We start from the raw sequence: 12,486 nt of genomic DNA on the forward strand, positions 1-12,486 counted from the left end.
AGTTAGGAAAAGAACTGGCCCCCAGCGAGCTTGCTAAATAACTCCTCAGGACGGGGAAGAGGATAAGTGTCAATGAGGCTCTGAGCGTTGACAGTGGATTTAAAATCACCACGCGCCCATTTGGTTTAGAAACCACCACGATTGACGATGCCCATTCGCTGGAGGTAACAGGAAGGAGAATCCCTGAAGCTTTTAACCTGTCTATCTCAGCCTTGACAGGTGCACACAACGCCACCGGAATAGGGCGCACCCGGAAAAACTTAGGGCGAGCTGTAGGTTTAAGAGTAATGGGGGCTTCAAAATCTTTGGCTCGACCCAGACCAGCAGAGAACAAGGACGAAAATTCAGAACACAATCCATCCAGCTGTTGATAGGAATATCCTCAGATATGAGGTGCACATCATCATCAATGGAGAACCCGAACAACTGGAAAGCATCATAACCGAACAGGTTTTCAGTGCCCGCATGATCCACCACATAAAACATGAGGGGCCTAGCAACAGACTTGTAGGCAGTGGAAGCATCAAACTGGCCAATGATAGGAATTTTCTGTTTATTATAAGTTCTCAGATTTTGCGTAACTGGAGACAAGGGAGGGGAACCCAACTCCAAATACGTGCAAGAATTAATGAGAGTTACTGCAGAGCCAGTGTCCACTTGCACGCGAATGTCTTTATCCAGAACACGAACAGTAACAAACAACTTGTTTGTTTGAGAAAGCACACATAACTTCCATGTCCGATGCCTTGTCCTCGTTGACAGGAACTTTAGGGGGCTGACACACAGAAGCAATGTGGCCTTTTTTCCTACATGAATTACATGTGACCCAACGTTTTGGACACGCGGCCCTGTCATGCTGTACGAAACAATGTGGAGAAGAAGTAAGTGCAGAACGAACCTGCTTCTGTGGTTGCTGTTTTCGCTGCGAGCGTTGTGGCCCTACGCGACGTTGTTTACGCGAGTGAACCGCCGCCACATCTTCGTTCTCCTGTGAAACAGGCAAATTGTCCGTGTTGAAAGTTGACTGTACAGCGCCTACATCACACCATGCGTCTATTTGCGCAGCAGCGTGAGACACTTCAAAGGATTGAGCGATGCTTAGAACTTGCAACAACAATGGGTTTGGCAGTTGTAGGGCACGTTACCAAACTTCTTTATCAGGAGGAAGCCGTAGAATAGCATCCCTAACCATTGAATCAGCATAAGACTCATGATGAGTGTCCGTGACAAACTGACATTTCCTACTCAGACCGTGTAGTTCCACCCCCCAAGTCCGGTAAGATTGATGGGGCTGTTGATGACACTAGTAGAATGCCACGCGGGCGGCAACGACGTGGGTGTTTTTTCGGTAATAATTAGACAAAGTCACACATTTCTTGGAAGGACAGAGAGGCAGGTTCCCACAGAGGGGATAACTGAGATAGCAGCTGATAGATCCATGGGAATCCAAGATAGAAATAACGACTTACACATAGGAGTGTCGACAATGCCGAAAGCCAAGAAGTGTTGCTGCAAATGCTTCTCATAATCCTCCCAGTCTTTAGCGGCCTCGTCGTAAGGAGGGAATGGAGGCGGAGAAGAGGAAGACAGACGATGAGTTAGCGACGTCGACAACGCCTGAATAGCAGCCGTCAGCTGTGTTTGTTGTGCCTGAATAGCAGCCATCAGCTGTGTTTGTTGTTCAATGAGCGCTTGCATAAGCTGTTCCATGTCTGCCCTGTCACAAACGCACAAATCCACAATGCAGTGAAAATATCCAACCTCGTCGCCAAAAAGTGTTATAACCTTTAATCACCAATAATTGCGTGGATATTCAAACACACTCACTTAGAAACGATAGCTGGTTACATGATAACAACTCAGTATCTCTTATTCGACTGCCGTGCCGTGACATGTGGCCAGCGCCGTTCGTAGCTAGGTGACGCGTTTGCGCGTACTGTCGTGGCGGCACTTAAATGTCGTGGCACTGTCACAACAGTACAGTAATTACAGCATGCATCTGAAAGGAGTGTCCAGATCCTAATTAACTTTCTGTGTCAGGGTAAACATTTTTACACACAAGGAATTTTGCACCCTATAACCAAAACATCATAGCCTAAACAAGGCCAGATGGCTTCCCATAGCTGATAGAGTGTACTCGCCAGATCTGTTTTTCCACCATGGGCTTCCAGCCATTGTTTCACACCCCTTTCCATTCAGAATCTCTGCTGAGAATGCCAGTTCCCAAGATATCATCCACCACAGTTAATTCGGAATATTAAAGGAAATAAGGTGTGAAAAACCAAACTAATGTTACACCACCTGACCCACTTAGACACTTGCTGTGGCATAAGTAAACAGTACGATACAAAAACATCAGTACAAAAAAACCCATACATCGACTACAATTTATCTGCCATGACATATAAGATTGGGAGGAGGAAGACTCAAATGGACCAATGCCTCCGATTTAAAAATGTGTTTCCTACAATAAAAAAATCAGGAAGATAACTCACCCTTAGAGACAGTACAGTGGTCTTTGGACATTTAGGGAAACCATTAGCATATGTCATAACAGTCAAAGTCATAAAGTCTGCAGTGCATCCACCCCTGACCACGGTATTGCATCAGCAGCGGGCATTGTTGCCACCTTTCATGACTGTGGCTTGTGTTAAGTCTACTGTGTTGCCGACTAGCTTTTATGTGGTTAAGGGAAATTTGTGTTTAGTTACAGAGCCAAAAGTGTGTATATTTTTATGGAAAATACATTTACTGAGTGACTAGTGTTAGCTATGTTGATGATACTGTTTGAGATGTACTTTCGGCATCATACAGAAATTGCCTCCATCTCAATTACAGCTTTAACAGTTGGTCGAATGATCACGGTACAATAGTACATTGTGTGGCCATCAAGATCTCCAGACCAAACACAGGAATTGTTCTTTTTTACAGAGTTGACTAATGGCAGAAGTAAACAGAAGAGAGGTGGACACTTGAAATGAATTGTTAGGATGTGAATGCTACCTCCCTGATGGACACAAAAGAGGCATATGCAGATAAGCAGTACTGTACAACAGCTTGAGATCACAAATTTGGATTTTCACTGCACAACTGGAAATTTATAAATTTGTAACAGGAGAAATGTGATAATTATAAATAATACATAAAGAAGCACAAATGTATCATTCCATAAAGCTAATAATCACTGACAACTGTATTTCATGAGTAACATTTGAAGCATTGTAAATGTTTAGAGGACCATTTGAACTATTTATTTCAGAGATGGTGTCTAAGGAACATGTTATGTTGTGTTGAGGTCTTCAGTCCGAAGACTGGTTTGATGCAGCTCTCTATGCTACTCTATCCTGCGCAAGGCTCTTCATCTGAGATGAGTAACTGCTGCTACTTACATCCATTCTTCTGTAACACCACATTTCAAAAGCCTCTATTCCCTTCTTGTCAGAAACGCATATTGTCTGTTTCACTTCCATACAATGCTACTCTCCAGACAAGTACCTTCGAAAAAGACTTCCTAACATTTGAATGTATATTTGATATTAATGAATATCTCTTCTTCAGAAATGTTTTTCTTACCATTGTCAGTCCACATTTTAGATCTTCTACTTCAGCCATCTTTTTTTTTTTTTTTTTTTTTTACTGCGTAAATAACAAAACTCATCTACTGGTTTCAGTATATCATTCCGTAATCTAATTCCCTCAGCATAGCCTGATCTTATTGCCTACATATCTTTACTATTATTTTACTGTTGTTGATGTCCATCTTACAACCTCTTTTCAAGAGACTATCTGCTCCATGCAACTGCTCATAAAAGTCCTTCTCTGTCTCTGACAGAGTTATGATGTTGTTAGCAAACCTCGAAGTTTGTATTTCTTCTCCCTGAACTTTAACTCCTTCAAATTCTTCTTTGGTTTCCTCTACTGCTTGCTCATTGTACAGACAGAACAACATTGCAGGTAAGCTACAACCCTGTCTCTCTCCCTTGCCAACCAGTGCCTCCCCACCCCTCGACTCTTGCAACTGCCATTTGGTTTCAGTACAGGTTGTAAATAATCTTTCACATCCTGTATTTTACTCCCTGCTACCTTCACAAATTAAAATAAAGTATTCTGGTCAATATTACTAAATGTTTTCCCTGATTCTACAAATGCTATATACGTATAATTGCCTTTCCTTAATTTATCTTCTAAGAGAAGTCACAGGATCAGTATTACCTCGCATGTTTCTACGTATGTTACAAAAAACCAAACTGATCTTCCCCGAGGTAGACTTCTATGAGTTTTTTCCATTCATCCGAAATTAATTCGTGTCAGTATTTTGCGACCTTGACTTATAAAACTGACAGTTCAGTGATATTGACACCTGTTAGCATTGCTTTCTTTGGAATTGGAATTATTACATTCTTCTTCAAGTGTGAGTGAGTGTATTTCACCATCATGACTAACTTAGAAGTAGATATCCTCTGTACAGCATCTCAGCTTAAATCAATTAATCAAGCCAAGGCCTCCAGTCCTGATTGTATACCAGTGATGTTCCTGTCAGCATATACTGATACAATAGCTGCACATTTAGCAATCATACACAAGCAATCACTCGTTGACTGACTAGAAAGTTCCAACTTATGTTATTCATATCTTTAATTCATAAGTATTTAGTTCAGTTTGCAACCTTTAGAGTTCTGGGATAACAGAAGTTGGAACGATCTCATAGATAATGGTGTTGGTTAAGCAAACCAAAGTCTACGATTTATTGGCGGAACCCTAATAAAATGTAACAGGTCTACTAAAGACACTGCCTACACTGCGCTTATACGTCTGCATTTGGAGTACTGCTGTGCGTTGGGGGATCCACATTTGATAGGATCGATGGAGGAAATAGAATTTTGTTGCCAAACAACAGCAGATATGATATGTGAATTGGGGCACCAGTTATTAAAACACAGGTGTTCTTCGTTATGACAGTACCTCCTGAGGAGATTTCAATCACCAGCTTTCTCCTCAGTGTGTAAACATATTTTTTGGCACCCACCTAAAAGGGGGGAGTGGCCATCATGATAAAATAAAAGAAATCAGAGCTCACAGAGAAAGACTGAAGTGTTCATTTTTCCTGCGTGCTGTTCGATAGTGAAACAGAGAAATTTTTAGCAAGGAAAAATCGCCCAACAGCCATATGTTTTGAAAAGTTTTTTTTTTAGACAACCAGTTTTGGCATTTGAGTAATGCCATCTGCAAGCCCCATATGCTCTTCATGTATCGACAATAAGATGTATGGATACTACCAATTCTATCAGTATCTGGATACCCTGAATTCATTTTTCAGTGTTTCCTTCTAGGATTTGATAACACATGAAGTGCATATGGAGCCTGAAGATAATGTTATTGAGGTGCCAAAACTGGTTGTCGAAATAAAACAATTTCACAAAATATACAGGTGTTAGGCGATTTTCCTTGGTAAATATCTGACTAGCTGCTGTCCCCCATCCACAATGGGTCAACAGAAACAGTAGAGAAATAGCTTGAAGGTGGTTCGATTAACCCTCCACCAAGCACTTAATTGAGAATTGCGCAGTAATTGTGTAGATGCAAGCATAGATGTAGACTCACAGAGCTTGCACCCCAGGTGGAATAGTTTTGTCATGGCTTATTCTGCCAAAGATATGACTGGTTCTGTCATCTAGTAGAGAAAATAAGAACTGGCGGATATAAAATCGATTCTAAAATAACCCATCTCACTTTCACTTGTATATGGTGAGCAGTTTGAATTAAATATCCATATTCAGATTAAAATGTCCGTGTGGGGAGACATCATTACGTTAGGTACGCCTGAATTGCGTAAAGTAAACAACTGGAGTCGAAACCAGTCCCAGTTGTAAATAAAATCAGCTTGGGAAGAATTAAATAATGTTGTTGTTGTTGTTGTGGACTTAAGTCCTGAGACTGGTTTGATGCAGCTTTCCATGCTACTCGATCTTGTGCAAGCTTCTTCATCTCCTAGTACCTACTGTAGCCTACATCCTTCTGAATCTGCTTAGTGTATTCATCTCTTGGTACCCCTACGATTTTTATCCTCCACATTGCCCTCCAGTACTAAAATTGGTGATCCCTTGATTCCTCAGAATATGTTCTACCAACCGATCCCTTCTTCAAGTCAAGTTGTGCCAGAAACTCCTCTTCTCCCCAATTCTATTCAATACCTCCTCATTAGTTATGTGATCTATCCATCTAATCTTCAGCATTCTTCTGTAGCACCACATTACGAAAGCTTCTATTCTCTTCTTGTCCAAACTGTTTATCGTCCATGTTTCACTTCCATACATGGCTACACTCCATACAAATACTTCCAGAAATGACTTCCTGACACTTAAATCAATACTCAATGTTAACAAAGTTCTTTTCTTTAGAAACGCTTTCCTTGCTATTGCCATTGCCAGTCTACATTTTATATCCTCTCTACTTCGACCATCATCAGTTATTTTGCTCCCCAAATAGCAAAATTCCTTTACTACTTTAAATTTCTCATTTCCTAATCTAATTCCTTCAGCATCACCTGACTTAATTCGACTACATTCCATTATCCTCGTTTTGCTTATGTTGATGTTCATCTTATATCCTCCTTTCAAGACACTGTCCATTTCGTTCAACTGCTCTTCCAAGTCCTTTGCTTTCTCTAACAGAATTACATTGTCATCGGCGAACCTCAAAGTTTTTATTTCTTCTCCATGGATTTTAATCCCTGCTCTGAACTTTTCTTTTCTTTCCTTTACTACTTGCTCAATATACAGATTGAATAACATGGGGGAGAGGCTAGAACCCTGTCTTACTGCCATCCCAACCACTGCTTCCCTTTCATGTCCTTCGACTCTTATAACTGCCATCTGGTTTCCGTAAAAATTGTAATTAGCCTTCCGCTTCCTGTATTTTATCCCTGCCACCTTCAGAATTTGAAAGAGTGTATTCCAGTCAACATTGTCAAAAGATTTCTCTTAGTCTGCAAATGCTAGAAACGTAGGTTTGCCTTTCCTTGATCTTTCTTCTAAGATAAGTCGTAGGGTCAGTATTGCCTCACGTGTTCCAATATTTCTACGGAATCCAAACTGATCTTCCCTGAGGTTGGCTTCTACCAGTTTTTCCATTCATCTGTAAAGAATTTGCATTAGTATTTTGCAGCTGTGACTTATTAAACTGATAGTTTGGTAATTTTCATATCTGTCAACACCTGCTTTCTGTGGTATTGGAATTATTATATTCTTCTTGAAGTCTGAGGGAATTTCGCCTGCCTCATACATCTTGCTCACCAGATGGTAGAGTTTTGTCAGGACTGGCTCCCTCAAGGCTGTCAGTAGTTCTAATGGAATGTTGTCTACTCCCAGGGCCTTGTTTCGACTTAGGTCTTTCAGTTGTATGTCAAACTATTCATGCAGTATCATGTCTCCCATTTCATCTTCATCTACATCCTCTTTCATTTCCATAATATTGTCCTCAAGAACATCGCCCTTGTATAGACCCTCCATATACTCTGTCCACCTTTCTGCTTTCCCTTTTTTGCTTAGAACTAGGTTTCCATCTGAGCTCTTGATATTCATGCAAGTGGTTCTCTTTTCTTCAAAAGTCTCTTTAATTTTCCTGTAGGGTAGGCAGTATCTATATTATCCCTCGTGAGATAAGCCTCTACATCCTTACATTTGTCCTCTAGCCATCCCTGCATAGCCATTTTGCACTTCCTGTCAATCTGATTTTTGAGACGTTTGTATTCCTTTTTGCCTGCTTCATTTACTGCATTTTTGTATTTTCTCCTTACATCTACTAAATTCAGTATCTCTTCTGTTACCCAAGGATTTCTACTAGCCCTCATCATTTTACCTACTTGATACTCTGCTGCCTTCACTATTTCATTCCTCAAAGCTACCTATTCTTCTTCTACTGTATTTCTTTCCCCCATTCCTGTCCATTGTTCCCTTATGCTCTCCCTGAAACTCTGTACCACCTCTGGTTTAGCTAGTTTATCCAGGTCCCATCTCCTTAATTCCCACCGTTTGGCAGTTTCTTCAGTTTTAATCCACAGTTCATAACCAATAGATTGTGGTCAGAGTCCACATCTGGCCCTGGAAATGTCTTACAATTTAAAACCTGGTTCCTAAATCTCTGTCTTACTATTATATAATGTATCTGAAAATTCTAGTATCTCCAGGGTTCTTCCATGTATACAACCATCTTTCATGAATCTTGAACCAAGTGTTAGCTATGATAAATATTTTTACTAATTGTTATGACAGTTTCTGCCATGTCATCGGGTATATAGAATATAAAAAGTCAGCAAAAAGTGTTACTTTTTTACACAGTATTTCCGATTGACGTTAAAACTTCAAGAGAACTGACAAGGCTCTGGTTCCTGTAAGGATATAGAATCTTCAAGGCAGTATGAAATTTGTGTATTGTGCACATGGTCTAGACGTAAGGTTTGTTTCCTTGAATTTGTTTGAACTTCTATTGATTTGTACAAGTTTTTGTATGCTTGCTATCAAGACTAAAAGAAAATAAGTTAGGCGGCTGAGAGGTGCGGCATGACACTCGCGATGTCGTGCTGTACAGTGTGTGGTGATAGTGCAGGCGCGACCCAGCGGCCAACCTACTGTGCGTGTGGAAGGTGACAGTTTTCCTGGATCCGTTGCACCAAGGGATGGGCACTGCACAGCGCACAGGGGCTTTGAATGGTGTTGAGAGAGTTTGAGCGGATGGCGCAATTGAAATGCCTGTGTCGCCGGATGTACTCTGTGGCCTGATACAGCTCTGCTGTAGATATTGAGCAGTGCGCCAGAAGCCGATACCGAAAATCGTCGCCGGCCGGGGGGCCAAGCGGTTCTAGGCGCTTCAGTCTGGAACCGCGCGACCGCTACGGTCGCAGGTTCCAATCCTGCTTAGGGCATGGATGTGTGTGATGTCCTTAGGTTAGTTAGGTTTAAGTTGTTGTAAGTTCTAGGGGACTGATGACCTCAGATGTTGAGTCCCATAGTGCTCAGAGCCATTTTGAACCAAAAATCGTCGACGACAATGACGAAGGCACAGCCAACATCATGAACAGTCTGAGAGCCATCAGTGTACACAGTTGCGAGATTCCATCTGTAGGTAGCAAAACTGAAGGTGACAGAGTGAGGCTGGAGTAACATCCTTTGGTAGGAATGAAGGCCAAGTAAACAAGGACCGCCACGTGATGGGTTAACATCCACTGTGATAGTTGCAGGCAGCTTGAAGTTAAGCTGCTAGAACAATATCTGAAAGCGAATTCCAGAGGGTCGCTGAGAAAAGGGATGTGCCCCATACTGATGATCAAAGGGGTCATCAAAGAAGGAGGCAGAGGGTGGTTAGCCACACATGACAGACAAATGGCATGCTGAGGACAAAGTCATGGCGTTAGGACAGCAGTAGTACAGCAGCTTCTTCATACACACTGTCAACTGGGCTAGTGTAAAAGCACCAGTGGCCAAATGGATGCCACGGTGGTGTGTAGTATTGAGATGGCATAAGAGAGACGCAATTGCAGATGCATAAACAAAGCACCCATAATCTGGTTTCGAATGGACTAGGGACTGGTACAAAACGGAGGAGAATGGTTTGATCTGCACTGCAGGAAGTACCTTGGAGGCCACCAAGGACACTGAGGGTCCATGTATAGTGGGCCGCCAGGTATGACCATGAGAGGACCAAGAGAATTTCGTAGTTTCAACGAATGGAAGAGCAACAGACCCAAGATGTAAAGATGGTGGGAGAAACCAGTTTTTGCGCCAGAAATTCATACAATCGATTTTGTCAGTGGAGAAACGAAAGCCATTGTCGATGATCCATGAGCGAACACTATCGAGACATCGCTGAAGACGCTGCTCAATGAGACAAGTCCATGGAGAACAGCAATAGATGGCAAAATCGTCTACACCAGAGTTGGAGATGCCCGGTGGGAGACATCATTTGGAACGATTAATGGCGCCAGCAAAGAGGACGATGCTCATGACGGAACCCTGAGGCACACCATTTTCCTTGATGAAGGTGTCTCACAATGCAGAACCGACATGGACGATGAAAACTAAATTTCTCAAGGAAATTGGGAATGCAGCTACTTAAACCCCACATGTAGAGAGAATGGAGGATACCAGTCCTCCAGCAAGTGTTGTAAGCTTTCTCCAGATCGAAAAACAAGGCCACAGTCCGAGAGTTCCATAAAAAAACCATTCATGACATGAGTGGACAAAGTGACAAGATGGTCAACTGCACAAAGGCGTGCTCAAAATCAACACTGTACAGTGGTTCCTAAATTTCGAGACTCAAGCCACCATACCAGCCAGGCATGAATCATATGTTCCATCACCTTGCAAACACAGCTGGTGAGAGACATGGGGCGCTAGCTAGAAGGAAGATATTTGCCCTTACCAGGCTTAGGTATGGGTATGACAGTGGCTTCACTTCAGCATCTGGGAAACGTGCCCTCTGACCAGATGCAGTTGTACGTATGAAGCAGAAAATGCTTGCCTGCAAGAGAAAGATGCTACAACATCTGAATGTGAACATCGTCTGGCCTTGGGGCGGAGGATGGAGATGAAGTGAGAGCATAATCTAACTCCCTCATAGTAAACGTGGCATTTCTGGGAAGATAAGGTTATTGCCCGAGCCTCCTCTGCTGTTTATATTGAATGCAGTTTGCCATCACTGGATAACAGTTACAAACGTGTAGAGTACGCCTCCTTGCACGAATTGCGCCATGGAATGCCTCAGTCCACCAAGGGAGCGAAGCAAGGCGTGGTAAAGAGGAAGTGCAGGGAATGAAACGTTCTGCAGCAGTAAGGATTACATTTTTAAGGTAGACCACCTGGTCATCACAAATGGGGAAATCGTATTTGTCGAAGGTCGCCAGAAAGGAGTAAATCCAACTAGTCAGCCTTAGTAACCTGCCATTTGGGTGTGCACGCAGGTGGAGTGGGTGTCAGCAAATGGGTAGACATGGGAAATGGTCGCTCGAGTATGTGTACAAAAGGACACACCACTCGAGTCGATGGGCAAGTTGGGCAGTGCAGAGGGATAGATCCAAATGGGAATAGATGGGCGGAATGTGGGTGCTCATGTGTTAAGGCAGAAGTGGTTAAGTTGATTAAGGTCAGCCAAGAGAACATCTGTCTGACAGGTTCTATAAGAACCCTAAAGGGGATGGTGCACAGTGAAGTCACCAAGCTGCAGAAATGGGAGAGGTTGCTGCCCAATAAACTGGAGGAAGTCTGCCCTGGTAACATCAAATGATGGACAGATGTATATGGTACAAAGGGTAAACGTTAGGTGAGGAAGGAAAAGGTGAACTGTAACAGCTAACAGCTTGAAGATGGGTAGTCAGGGAGATGGGTTGACTATGAACATCATCCTGTATGAGCAGCTTGACTCCCCCACAAGATGGAATGCCGACCTCAGGGGGAAGGTCAAAATGGACTGGGAAGTAATGTGAAAACTCAAAGCGATCTTGAGGTCTCAATTCTTGAGGTCTACAATTCTAAAACCATCCGTAAATCGAAGGCCGCAAACGTTTCACTGGAGGAGAATCAGGATGAGAAAAAAATGAAGGGGTGTCACCTCAGCAGCTGCCGAGTGCCAGCCTTCGAGAAATTGCTGCTACAGGGCATAAAGACAGGAGGATCCTGCTCCATGAGGTGTTTCTTGTGCTGTTGGTGTGCAGAGTCCAATGCAGAAAAACGGTCGGTGGTGCACACTGGCGACTTGGAGGCCAGCAGGGCGTAGGTATCACGTGGCGACATCGTCGAAGAGTATCTTCGAGTTGCTGAAGGAGAAGACCGTTTGCCTGTGTTGGACTTATTCAAGCCTTTCCTGTAAGCAGAACACTCAGATGTTGGTTGGCTGGAGTGACATAGCAAGTCTCCAAGGGAGTATTCCTTTTATTCCCTTCCACCTACTGGTTGTGTAGTTGGTGACCCCCCCCCCCCCCCCCCTGAGGTGAGAGTTTGATGGTTTGTTGCGCAGCTGGACGAGGAGACAGCGATGTTACCTTGACAATGGGAGATTTCACAACCTCAGAGCTGAATTTGAGGTCGCACGTCTGTGCAGCCATGTTCTTCATGGAGCGAGACTGAGCAAGAACAGTACTATAAGTGCCAGACGGTAGAATGCACGGTTTGCGACTAGCCAATAACTTGGGGGGGGGGGGGGGCGACCAGGCAAGAAACTTTTTCTTTTACCCAGATCTTCTTGACAGCTCGCTCGTCAAGACACATGGGACAATCTCGAGAGGGGGCGGCATGGTCTGCATTGCAGTCAATACATTGCGGAGGAGGCGGCAGACAATCGTCCTCATGCACGTCTCTACAACAGATTACACATTAGGCCGTGTTTCAACAAGATATTCGAGTGGGGTTGAAACAATGACATTGGTAGCAGCGCATTGGGGTCAGAATCTATGGTTGTACTGCGATAACTTCATAGCCTGCTTTGATCAGGACGGAA

This window comes from Schistocerca gregaria, chromosome 5 (genome assembly GCF_023897955.1).
Source record: "Schistocerca gregaria isolate iqSchGreg1 chromosome 5, iqSchGreg1.2, whole genome shotgun sequence".
NCBI lineage: Eukaryota > Metazoa > Arthropoda > Insecta > Orthoptera > Acrididae > Schistocerca > Schistocerca gregaria.